The sequence below is a fragment of the Cupressus sempervirens genome, chromosome 10 (assembly GCF_028749045.1).
Source record: "Cupressus sempervirens isolate cs-2001-9-10 chromosome 10, ASM2874904v1, whole genome shotgun sequence".
Lineage (NCBI taxonomy): Eukaryota > Viridiplantae > Streptophyta > Pinopsida > Cupressales > Cupressaceae > Cupressus > Cupressus sempervirens.
Window position 1 is genome coordinate 840,301,692 of NC_143127.1, and position 14,533 is coordinate 840,316,224.

Genomic DNA, 14,533 nt, shown 5'->3' on the forward strand with positions numbered 1-14,533 from the left:
TACAGAAATGAAATCTTTTTTTTTTTTTGGGAGGGGGTTCTTTTAAGCTTCAAAGTAATGTTTCAAAAATTGTCCATTCACTAGTAATGAAACTAATTCCCCTTGTAAGGAACTCATTCTAAATGTGATTTCTCCTAGAATTTCCACAATATAATAGGGACCAATCCACAAGTGTTGAAGCTTAGTGTGGCCACCAAGATTTTCTTCACCTTGTCTCAAAGTAGAACAAGTTTGGATATTCTCAAAGACTTTATCATGACCCTCTTCTTGAACCACCTCTTGATGATAGCTTGATGTTTAGCCATGTGCTCCAAAGTAGCTATCCATTTTTCATCCATCTCTAAAAGATTCATCAATTTGATTTGTACTCTATCGGCATCTTCATCATATCCACCCATGAATTTGAAAACAAGAATCTTGAGGTTAAGTGGCAATATTAACTCTTGGTCATAAACTAGTAGATATGGAGACATCCCAAAAGCATTCTTGACCCTTACCCGATCTATCCATAGAGCATATTTTGGTTGTGTATGCCAATCCTTAGGATTCTCCTTCAATAAACATCTTATTACTATGACTAGGTTCTTATTCATAGATTCAGCTACACCATTTCCTTGTGGATAATAATTTGAAGAAAATTTGATAATAACCCAATTTTCCAATGCCCATTGAGTTAGGAATACTAATGCAAAAGATGATGTTGGAAATAATCAAGACTAACAAGGTTACTAAGAGGGGAGGGGTGAATCAGTAACTCTAAAACTTTAATTCAATTTCTGCATAATAATATTTTTACCATTCATCCATCTAATCTACTATATGCATGAAAAGATAAATATCTATAACACATGAACACACAGATTTTGGTAACCCAGATACCTTCCAATTAGAAAGTAAAACTGGGGTGGGGATGATACCCACAAAACTTCAATACTGCAGTATAAAATTGGTTATTTAAGGCTTACAATGATCACTTTTGATGATCTGCCCTGTTAGGAGCAAATGGGATTGCTAGATCCACCTTGTTAAAGGATTTGCAAACATACAATGAAGTATGCACTCTGTTAGGAGATTTACAAAAGACTGTTAAGTCTACCTGGTTAAAGGATTTAGAAACCTGATTCACCTGTTAGGATGAAGCAGTGAATCTGATTGCAACTGATTGCTAATAAGATCCTTGTGCTCTATTCACCTGATGTGACAAATATATCTTTTCTGCATCAATGTTGACCTTGCTGTATTCATCTGTTCTGCTAGTGATTCGCTTTCCTTCTTCTCAAATTTCTGCAACATATCACACTCAACTATGATTCTCTTTTCTTTTTTTATATATCTCATTGTTTCAAATGATATATACCATTCCAATATTTACACTAGCAAGGTCGGCCAAAACACAAGTGAACAAACATTACTGAGTCGGCCAAGTGGTAAAAAACTTTGGTTCCACAAAATGACTCGGTGACCTTCTAATACTTGACATCCACTTCAATACTTTGCATCGTCATGCACTTGGTAAGAGTAGAGGCACAGTCCATACTAATAATTCTGAGTAGCTCAAAACTCGGTAACCATTGGTGACTCGGTGAATGTTGTGTCACTCGGTAGAAACTGAATCCATTGATAACCTTCTTTACTTGGTAAATATTGATTCCCTTATTTAATCGGTAAACACTGATTCCTTCATTTACCTTGTTTACTCGGTAAACATTGACTCCTTCATTTACCTTGTTTTACTCGATAAACATTGATTTCTTTGATGACTCGGTGAGCACTGTCTGCTTGGTAAATACTGCGAAGCTCAGTAATCACTAACTGCTTGGAGAACACTATTCTGCTTGGTAACTACTGATTGCTCGGTATCAACTGTTCTGCTTGGTAATCACTAACTGCTCAGAGAACACTGTTCTGCTCGGTAACCACTAACTACTCAGAGAACACTGTTCTGCTCGATAATCACTAACTGCTTAGGGAGCACTATTCTGCTTGGTAACCACTAACTACTCGAAGAACATTGTTCTACTCGGTAATCACTATCTAGTCAGAGAACACTGTTTACCTGCGAATTTTTTAAGGTAACCATTGAATGCTCGGTGTGAACTATAGACTAGGTGATAAGCTCAGTAAGCATTCAGAATCAAATAAGTGTTGTGACTAATGAAAAATATATCATAATTCCAACGATCTCCCCCTTTGGCATTAGTGATAAAAACACTTATGACCCAGAACGTATATACAAAATATGACATACTGACACCTGATTCTACTAAATATACATGGTTTCCTTACATATGACTCCCCCATACAATATACACAAGGTATTTACATGAGCTATATGACTTTTATTAATAGTATCTCACTTTTATCTGTTTTGTACATTTATCTCACCAATAACTCTTTGAGTATCTGTTTCTCCCCCTTTTTGCCAATAATGCCAAAGAATAACAAGAACGTATTTACATGGAAACACCAAAATGTGAGATAAATTCTGAATGTACCTGAAGAATGAGTTGTAGAGTCTTGTCCCAATTCTCTTGTAGGATTTTGCGTGTGGATAGAGCTATTTGAACTTCTACAAAAAGTTCAATCACATGATCTGCAACGGAGAAATTGTTGTAATAGATCACTATTTTTGAATGGGCAATGTGCTTTTGCATTGTGTCCATGATGGGAAGGATCATAGTCTGAATATCTAGCAATTTAGATCAAATCCTTGACTCTTCTCTTAGCAATTCTGCTTGCTTTTCTAACAAAAATTTGATTCTGAGGTGATGAGATGAGGTTGAACTGGGGTCAAGCTTCAAATTTTGTGTGCTTGCCTTCAAATCCTCATCTATCTTATCTAATTGCTCTCTTATCTCCTTAGTATACTCAGTAACATCACAAAGCTTAGCAAAAAGAGATGTTACATTATTAAAGGAATTTTCAATATTAGCCAAAACTGAGGTTAATTCAACTTGTTTTATTGCTATGTGCTAAGCAATGTACTCAAGCACCTTATTATCAAATTTCTTCTCTGCCTTCTCCATCAATTTTTCTTGACTGGAGGTATCCTCATTGAATTTATTGACTGCCTCTTCTAACTAGATCAAAATGTGTTGAGTAGAATCTACATCAATACCTATAGCCTCTGTAATTATATTTCGGGCATTCTCAATTATTTTATATTCCTTATCCCTTTCAGACCTTAGCTGCTTCTGCGTAGCCTTCATCTCAATTAGTTGACTAGCATACCTCATTTCTTCAATGGTAGAATTTTCATAGTCAATCTTTGGAATTACTATCTCAATGTCTAGGTCAATGTTTTTAGGAATTTCCTTTCCAGTGATCATAAGTCTTAATGGTTTCTTTTGTTTGACTTCTGTGATGACTGGTTTGACCTTGGGAATAGACACAATGGTAGAGATGGAAGGACTAGCAGCAAAAATTGGGATACTTGAGGGTGGAGTGCCAATAGGAGTATATGTCGAGTCAAAAACTGAAGTACTTGCCACAAATGGTGATACACTTGTTGATGCAGTATTTGAACTAATTGGGTTTGAATTAGATACAGATATTGCTGACAAAATTGTAGAACAAATTGGAATTGACAAAATTGTGGAACTTACTATTATTCTAGTTGGTGATGATGGAGCTGAGAAGGCTTGCTTGATAACTGAAGAAAAGGAATGTAGCTTGGTAGATGAAGTGGTAGACACTTCCATTGATGATACTTGGAGCTGAGATGTGGCAGGTGCTGATGATATATCTGATGTAGATGTGACCAAACCTGCTGAAGCTGATTCCGACCTTGATGATGCTACAGTTTCAGGTGGAGAGTGAGGAAGTGATGCAATAACTATTGCTGCAATTTTCACTAGATTTTCTTCCTCCTTATCTGCCTCTTCAGCTTCTTTTTCCTTTTCTTCTTCCTCTTTATCTTCCATCAGTGCATGCAGCTCTCCTAGTGAGACTGTGACAGATGGACTGTTATCAAGCTCATCATCACTGTCGCTGTCATCATCCTTGATTTCTACTTGGTCTACACTGGGCTTATGTAGATGATAGATATTTTTCCATATGTTTGTAGCATCATTTACAACATGTTCAATGTCTTTGATCAAAATCAAACAAGTCTGGAATTTGATCATCATTTTACCTTCATGGTTTTTCATTTTAGTTTTCACTTCTGCTCCAGTGAGACTTGGTCAAAGATTCCTTAGAGATTGCTCATAAATATCTTTTACAGTTTGGGTGGCTAACTACCATCTTAGTTGCAATATCTCCAGTAGTTCTTTTGAGATTTGAGGGGCAATCTGGTCTGGGGAGTATTTCCATTTACCCATCTTGTTGAGTACCAGTTCCTCAATCTGCATTTTCTCTGCATCAGTTCTAGTTTCAAATTTCAATGCTTTGAAATTTGTGATTCCAGCTCCTTCCTCCAACTGTTTGAGCCTTTGCTCAAATGTGGGTGTAACTAGTATAGGTTCCTGCTTACCTTTTCTGGTTCTTCTGGTGAATACTACAGTAGGCTTCTTTTTGGGTTTGGTAATGATTACCTTACCTTTCTTCTTTAGTTGTTCCTCTGTAGATTCTTTTTCTCCTTCTTCTTCATCTTCTTCTTCTTCACCTCCTTCTTCTTCTTCACCTTCTTCATCTTCATCTTTTCCCTTGATAAGCATAAGAGGACTGATAGAAGTTTTCAATTTTGCTATTTTCCTCTTGCCCTTGCTTATGGCCTGTAGTAGCTTGATTTCAAGCTCAATTCTGGCCTTAGCTTCTTCATAGGTTCCAAAAATTGGTTACCTTGGGTCTACTAGCTCATTTACTAGTGCCTCTATGATGTCTCTAGTTTCATCAATATTTACCTCATAAGGAAGAGGTTTTACCCATGCAACTCAGGGTCTGACTGCCTAGATCAGGGTCTGACAGCTTGGATGTACACCTTGTCATAGTCCACCATGAAACATACATCATCTCTGTAATCCTCAACAAGCTTAGGAGGAATTTTGAACCTGCTATTCATCCTCTCCTTGAAGTCTTCAAAATAATTATCCATAATACTATCAAAATTTTCATCCATCTCTGCTACAAACTCATTTATTTGATACAAAACTGGAATATCTTTCCTCCATACAAGGAACCAAATTTACAAGAGTTGGTTTTTGAGGTCCTTATACTGTCCATGTTTTTATTAAATTGTTTAAGCAACACATCTGCTAGGTCAAACTCCATATTTTTCTTCACAACCTTATAGGCTAAATCTACAACCTCACAGGGTGCGCTGTTTAATCTACTGGAACTATAAATCTTATATGCAATTAAATAGAGTTTGAATCTTAACTCTGCATTGGATACATTGTTAGGTTTCAATCCTCTGCCATCCGATTTGGCTAGGGTTAACCTCTGAAGTTCATCCCAACTTAGGGTTTTAGTGGTTTTTGATTTTCTTAACATTGGCAAACCTGTGATCTTATGAATCATTTTCTTCGTTATCATTACAGGTTGCTCTAACCACAACTGACCATTATGCACACGGCTTAAAATGTATCTTATCCATTTCATTTTGAAGTTCCTTGGCAGATGCGGGATATGGGTCAAACCTTTGGTTTCCAAATGTTTGAATTTGAGTTTTAGGGTTCCATTCACACACAACTCGGCTAGGGCATTATCCATGTCTAGTATCCCTATTTCTTGAACAGTGCATTTAAAATGAGTACGAATGTCATTTATAAGTAGTACCTTTGGTGGAATTTTTGATTGTGCTCCATGAGGGTCAAGCGATTCAGCTATGGCGGGAATGAGCTTGAAGCTGGGTGCTTTCCATTCTACTCCCTTCACAAGCATTTCAGAACCTCATTTTTCCTTGTTGCTACTGGTGCTTACGGATGCCATTGCTGCTTGGTGAGTGAATCATTTTGTTTGACAAATTTTTTGCTGAAAAATCACTTCAAATCAGTTGAACTCTCTTTCGCACTCTTGGAAACTCTTCGCTCTGTATATTCTGAATTCACGGTGAAAAATGAGATCAAATTCTACCGTTTTGATGAAAAATCTGCCATTAATGCTCGAGTACGAAGGTAGCTGAGATGACCTAGGGTTTGTCAAATAGTCACTAACTTACTCGATAAACCTTGCAACTCGGTAAACAAACTAAAACCTTTCACATTATCAACCTAGCTCGGTTAAGTCTAAAATCAACCTTGCTAGGTAGATGCATCACAGTGAAATATGTCTAATATCTGAAATACTGATTTGTCTTTTGCACTTCTATATTCTAGAACTGGTTAGGATATTGCTTGAAGATGCAATCCCTAGTCCTTCTTGATGAGTCTAATTAGAAATGGTGGAGTCACCCACTTCTTGAGTGACATAGCCATTATTTGAATTTTCTAGCTCAGTAGATTTTGGAATCCACTGTTGTCTCATTTGGTTTCAAATGTTGTCAGCTCTAGCTTTCTTTTCATCTTCAATTCTTCCTATATTCATGCAATTCTTGGATATATGACCAAGTTCGGTACATGTATAACATCTTATAGTAGTATATTTCTTTCTTAGGTGATGCCTTCCACAGTTTATTCCAATGTGTCCATATTCTCCACAATAGTGAGATCTGCACCAAGTATTGTAGTCCCAACCAAATAATGCTTTGATAACCTATTCTGCTAGATTGAATGATTTTAATCTACATTTAGATGCCTTGTGACCTTGTTTCTTGCATTTGTGACATTTACCCTCAAACTTTGGTTTTTCCTTGCATTCATTTGCTTTGTGACCATGTTGATTGCAATTGTAGCATTGACCATTGAATTTTATTTTATCATTGCTCCAACATCTGTTAGATGTATGACCTAACTTTCCATAGTCATTGCAAGTAGGTTTTTGATTCTTTTGAGTACCCTATTTTGAAGATTCACCTTCTTCATTATATCCAAGGCTTGCTTTACCTTTTTGTCTATGAAGATTTTGCTCATTTTGCAAATTCAATTGATCCATATCTGCTTGAGATTTTATCATCCTTTCATCGACTTGTTTTTCAAAATTTAAGTCATTTTTCAAACTTTCATTGTTTTGTCTTTCAGATCTCAGATCACTTTGCAAACTTACATTGATTTGTCTTTCAGTGATTAAATCATTTCTCAAACTTTCATTCTCAGATCTTAGAATCATAATTTCTTCATTTGCATTAGATAGTTGTCCTATAAGATCTTCATGCTAAAGGGATAGATTATTTCTTACCTCTAAGTCTTCATTTGCCTTGTTTCTCTGTTCCAAAACTTCACATAACCTGATGGATTGGACTTCTTGTTCTCTTTTGAGCTTTCTTACTTCTTCCTGCAGAGAACCATTCTCTGCTAGGAGTTCCTTGATTGCTTTATTAGCTTCATTTGAATTGTATGATGGTAAAAGGTCTTCAATCCTTTCTTCAACATACTGATAATCATTCATTTGTCTTGCAAGTTCCTTCCTTCTTTTCTGGGATTGAGAAAGATGCTCTTTTGCTTCATTGAATTGATTCATGGCCATTTCTAGATCTAGTTTTTCATTCTCAATAGATTTGTCAAGTCTAAATATCTCCATTGTCCTTGATCTTTGCTCAAACTGTCAAACTTTTATCCTAAGAACCACATAGCTCTGATACCAATTGTTGGAAATAATCAAGACTAACAAGGTTACTGAGAGGGGAGGGGTGAATCAGTAACTCTAAAACTTTAATTCATTTTTTGCATAATAATATTTTTACCATTCATCCATCTAATCTACTGTATGCATGAAAAGATAAACATCTATAACACATGAACACACAGATTTTGGTAACCTAGAAATCTTCCAATTAGAAAGTAAAACTGGGGTGGGGATGATACCCACAAAGCTTTAATACTGCAATATAAAATTGGCCGTTTAAGGCTTACAATGATCACTTTTGATGATCTTCCCTGTTAGGAGCAAATGGGATTGCTGGATCCACCTTGTTAAAGGATTTGCAAACATACAATGAAGTATGCACTCTGTTAGGAGATTTACAAAAGACTGTTAAGTCTACCTGGTTAAAGGATTTAGAAACCTAATTCACCGGTTAGGATGAAGCAATGAATCTGATTGCAACTGATTGCTGATAAGATCCTTGTGCTCTGATCACCTAATGTGACAAATATATCTTTTCTGCATCAATGGTGACCTTGCTATATTCGTCTGTTCTACTGGTGATTCGCTTTCCTTCTTCTCAAATTGCAACATATCACACTCAACTATGATTCTCTTTTTTTTTTTTTTTTTATATCTCATTGTTTCAAATGATATATACCATTCCAATATTTACACTGGCAAGGTCGGCCAAAACACAAGTGAAAAAACATTACTGAGTCAGCCAAGTGGTAGAAAAGTTTGGTTCCACAAACTGACTCGGTGACCTTCTGATATTTGACATCCACTTCAATACTCTGCATCGTCATGCACTCGGTAAGAGTAGAGGCATGGTCCATACTAATCATTCTGAGTAGCTCGGAACTCGGTAACCATTGGTGACTTGGTGAATGTTGTGTCACTCGGTAGAAACTGAATCCATTGATAACCTTCTTTACTTGGTAAATATTGATTCCCTTGTTTACTCGGTAAACACTTATTCTTTCATTTACCTTTTTTACTCAGTAAACACTAACTCATTCATTTACCTTGTTTTACTTGGTAAACACTGATTCCTTTGATGACTCGGTGAGAACTGTCTGCTTGGTAAATACTGCGAAGCTCAGTAATCACTAACTTCTTGGAGAACACTGTTCTACTCGGTAACTACTGACTGCTCGGTATCAATTGTTCTGCTCAGTAATCACTAATTGCTCAGAGAATACTGTTTTGCTCAGTAACCACTAACTACTCAGGGAGCACTGTTCTGCTCGGTAATCACTAACTTCTTGGAGAGCACTGTTCTGCTCGGTAACCACTAACTACTCAGAGAACACTATTCTACTCAGTAATCACTATCTACTCGTAGAACACTGTTTACCTACGAATTTTATAAGGTAACTATTGAATGCTTGGTGTGAACTATAGACTAGGCGATGAGCTCGGTAAGCATTCAGAATCGAATAAGTGTTGTGACTAATGACAAATATATCATAATTCCAATAGATGATCTGTTATCAAATACTAGGGAGAAAAAAATCCAGAATCTAGTGACAATATTTTCTTCTAAGAATTCTATAACCACCTTAGCGGTTCAATTTCTAAATGTCTCTACGTCTATCCAGTGTGTGCAGTGATCAGTAGCTATGAGAATAAAAGTATGTCTAGTTGACAACAATGGATTGACTGGACTAATGAAATCCAACCCCTAGTTTCCAAAGGGGTGTATCTCGAATACTAGTTGTAATGGCATTGTAGGATGTCTTTCTTTGTTAGCATTAGTCTAACAAATATGGCAACTATGCACATGCTCAACAGTATCTTTGAATATAGTAGGCCAGAAATAACCTGATCTTAAAATCAAATGAGGAGTTACTTTTGTCCAACCATGCCTAGTACCATACTTATCATGAAATTTTTACAAAACATTTCAAGTAAATCCCTTCATAGTTCCCTTTTTTTGTAATTTTCTACCATGCAACATGTAGAATTCACATTTCATTTTGAGTTCCCTACGTTGTGAACTATTCATCCAACTAGGGTACTAATTTTGTAAAAGATAGTAAACAATATCCTAGTACCAGACATCTATTATTACTCCCTTATCAATGTCAACTTAAGATACTAAATCTTCTTTCAATCTCCCACATCCATTTCACTATCAAACATAAATTTCTTTTCATCCTTAACCTAGTTATCTGCTATCATATTTGATAATCCTTGGCCTCTAACTAACATCATGGGTTGAATCTCTAGATCAAATTCTTGTAGTATTGGCATCCATTTTCCTTTTCTTTCACCATGTTCATTTTGCATCAACAATGTCTTGATCGTTGGATCAAACAAAATTGCATATACCTTACTTCTTAGTACATAATGGTAAAATTTCTTTACCACTTTGATTAAGGCCAAAGACTATTTGTCAAGGTTGGAATAATTTAACTCAACATTTTTTCTCAGAGAAAATTATAAAGGCAATAGTTCTTTCATCTTCCATTTCCTTCTCTATGGTAGAATCCAAGAAAATTAGTGTTTTGAAGCAACTTAGTATATTTTGAAAGGTAGTCCATAGTTAGGACTCATGAGTACTGGGGCTGTGGAAATGGTCACCTTGATATCCTCAAATGATTTCCTAATCTCTAGAACCCATTCTATTTTAGCTCCCTTTTTGAGTATATCATTAAGGGGACGAACTATCTCTACAAATCTACTTATGATTTTTTGCACAAAATTTATCTTCCTGAAGAAAGTCTTAAGTTCTTTTCGACTATGAGGAGGTGATAACTTTAGAATAGCTTTGATTCCATCAAGATGAATGGAGATTCTATCTTCAAAGATTATATGACCTAGGAGCTTTCCTTTAGTAACCCAAAACAAAAATTTCTTGTGATTGAGTGATGTATTGTGCTTATGACATCTATTGAATATCTATTCTAAATCAGCAATGTGAGTGCTTTAATCCTTCGAAAAGATTGTTAAATCATCAATGTAGATGACTGCAAAATTTTTTATTAATCCATTAAAAGCTTCATCCATGGCTCATTGAAATGTAGTCCCTAAATTAACCAGCCCAAAAAGGTTTTATTCTATAAGAAAAGGTTCCCCATTTAGTTGTAAAGGTCTTCTTTAGCCTATCTTCTTCATCAATCATTACTTGATTATATCTCAAATATCCATCCAAGAAAGACATCATCTTTGAGCCATTTACAATTTGTAAAACCTCATATAATGAAGGAAAAGGATGGTTGTCCTTCTGAGATGCAAGGTTCAAGTTACAAAAATACATGCAAAGATGAATCTCTCAGGTCCTTTTCCAACATGAATCAAATTAGCCATGCATGTAGAATGGAAAATGGGAAAGATTATCTTAGGATCAAGTAACTGTTTAACTTCTTTTATTATCAGCAATTCAATGATAGGATTAATAGGTCTTTTCCTTTGTTGGAAAGGTTTGACATCTAGTTTTAGTGGAATGTCATGTGTAATAATCTCAGGATCATGTCTTTAGCTCTCCCTAGCTCCAAGCAATAACATCCTTATACTCTGCAAGTAATTTAAGAATGTCTTCCCTTTCATGTGCATTGTATGATTTTCCAATCCTTACCATTCTGAGATCTTCATCGGTATCTAAGTTGTATGAGTCACATTCCTTGATCCTCTTTTCTTGGGTCTTTCTTCTATTAAGTGTTAATTCATTAGGATCAAAAATGCATTCCAATTCAGCCATTCCCTTAGGAATAGTATTGGTTTTTAAATTTGTGATCCCATCTTCATGTTGAAGTTCATCATCCTCAGGTTTTTCATTTGGAGGTTGATCATCTTGAAAGACTTGACACTTTTTAATATTGTTCGGAATAGATAGAGCAGCAACCAATTCTATTAAAAATCATTTCAATTTAGTTCTCTTGACTTGTTATAATGCACTTATTGAAATAGTGAGAGCATCTGCTACCATGTTTTGCCTTCTTGGAATGGACTTTATGTTCAAAGCTTCAAAATCATCCATTAAATCCCATACTCTTTTTCTGTAAGCAAACAACCTCTTATCATTGCAATAGTATAATGATTTCACTTGTTGTATGACCAATTGAGAATCTTCCTTGATTATGAGAGTTGTGATTCCTTTTTCCAACATGAAAATAAGTCCTTAGATAAATTCTTTATACTCTATAACATTATTAGTATATCTAAACCCAATTGATATGCTGTGTAAAAAGACTTACCTTTTGGGTTGATCAACTAAATACCAACACTAGCTTCTACTTTACATTTAGAATCATCACGTGTCCAAATTGGATCTTCTCTGGGATTTCTAACCTTATTCTTATTCATCCTTAGCCTCTCTTTCAGTTGGGCTTAAAAGGATTTTTTCTTGGGAACCAACTGTAATCTTTCATGAGATGGACTTGATGATTTTCCATTGTTACTCCTTGATAGAGGAAGTGTATGTTTTTCTTGTTTATCCTAAATTTCCCCTATCAATTATTTAATTTCATCCACGTTGGGTTTAGGTCAGATGACTATTGAAGTCCATCCTTGACCTTCCATGTATCATCTTCTTATTTGAAATTTGATCATTCCTAGTGGAGGAGAAGAAAAACCTTCACCATGTGAATACGTATCACCATATGATAGATTTAGATCTTAACTTTCCTCTCTGAATTTTTCCATAGATTTAAATATGTTTATGGGACTTTGATTTTCTACGAGTTGATCTTTTGGGATGTTACCACTCTTCACTCCCATCATCTATGTTAATACCTTAACAATTTCTTCTTGGTATAATGAACATTCAAACTCGAAATGACTAACTTTATGTAATCGACAAAATCATGGGAGTAGGATACTAGGGTAAATTTTTTCTCCTAAACATTTTAAGTTAGGTACCATCTTATCTATGAATTGTGTGACAATCTCATCTTTTGGGATTGGAATATTGGATTTTTCATCTCAATCATCTGATATTTTGTCTAAAGTTATATTGAATGCCATCACTTTGTAGGAGCCCAAATCTAATTGTAAGAATGCCACTTCATTCTGGGTGTTGTATTTTGTAATCATCATTTTAGATTTGGTTTTGCATCTATCTTGATTTATTTTTTTCAAACCTTTCCATGGCAACCATAACTAAGTGAAATCAATAGAAATCCACCCCCTTAGGCATTTCATCCATTCTCTTCTTAGATGTAGTCCATATGTTTCTGGAATATCAACCACATGTATATTGATGACATCTTGAATTTGGGGGTCAACTGTTAACTGTATCGAAACATCTTTCAACACACCAATGAATTTCACCTCTATTTTATCCAACTGTATCACTATCTAATTAGAGGGATAAGGAGTGACTCCCAATCTTTGTGCTATTGATAGTGGCATGAAATTACACAAGGATCTTAAATCAATTAGGCAATTATGAAGATTTTTCCCATATATCCTTATGCTAAGTAGAAATGGGGGCACCTAGACCTTGTCTTTAAACATAGTTTGCATTACTTTAGAAGCATTAACTTGTTGAGATACTATCTTTTGAGGGATATTATTATGGGCTACCTTTGTATGATCCAATATCTTTAGTAGAGCTTCACATCGATGTAGACAATTTTGTAGGATGTCAAACATAGACATGTTGGCCTTTGTTCATTTCAAATCTTCTACCACACTATACTTTTTAGTAGACCAAGCAAGATTTTTAAATATTGTTGGCACATTTCTTTGATTCTAATTTTGTTGTCCTCCACACAGTGGTCTAATTGGGGTCAGATTGTTACTTGCTCTCAAATTAAGAGGAGTTGGTTGTAGTATATCGAGGAATTCCATCTATCATAGGTTCTTTTCTACTTCATAGTCCATATGTAGTTTGATTGTCATTGCGAAAGAAAAAATTTCTTTAGGTTGAGTTTCTGGTTCTTGACTAAATGGAAAAGAGAATTTTTCATTGGCTAATTTTTCCACCTTTATGTTGTGTGCAAAATTATAGAATTCTAGTAGCATATCATTAAATTGTATAAGAGGGACATTGTCATTCATTTGTGAATTCTAATTCATGTATTGATTTTCATTGTAGTACAAACCATCATTGTTATATGCACTTTGATCATCATCATATTAATTGATATCAATATATTAAAAATTGTTTTTATTGTTATCTATAGGAATTCCTCCATTATTCGGATGAGTATTCCACTATCAATTCTATCTTTGTAAGCCACTACTGCAATTATAAGGATTGAAGATGTTTCCTCCAACTTTATTTCTTGAATTGTTGTTCCTAGTGTTAAAGTTCTTGTTATATTTCTAATTGTAATTTTTTTTGTAAGGACCAATACTATTTCATTGGAAGTTATTATTTTGTCCTTGTGACAACCTTAGATGAGTCAAATCATTGTTCATTTTTGACATAGTCTTCTTCATTTGACCAAACTCAAAGGAAAAATTGTTGTCTACCTCTACGGAAGCTACTACCTTTTGCTCAAAGAAAGCATCTTTTGGAGGTTCATATCCTAGATATGTTAGAGTGGGGTTTTGTGGAGTAGGTGCATGTTGTAATGGAATTGGATTCATAGGGATGAAGTGACAAGACACCATAGGTGCTCCAATATGATATGCTGGCATCATTGTAATAGAAGGAGTTAGAAGTGTTAATCCTCCTCCATTAGGATTGGCTTGCTTAGTGAAGGTAATTGCTTCTACAAATACTTTATCCAATGTATTGATATTTTCTACAAGAAGTATTCTTAGAAGGATAATAGTAAGATAGTTTGTACCATTTAGATAAATCTAAATAGCATCTTTAACTAGTATGGTCTATGGCATTTCTAACTTGGGATATGCCATATGGAAGCGATGGTTGAAGTCTGAAACTGTCTCAGCTGGGTCCCTCTAGATTGATATGAATTGTTGATGTATCACAACTAGATTGATGAAGGTTTTG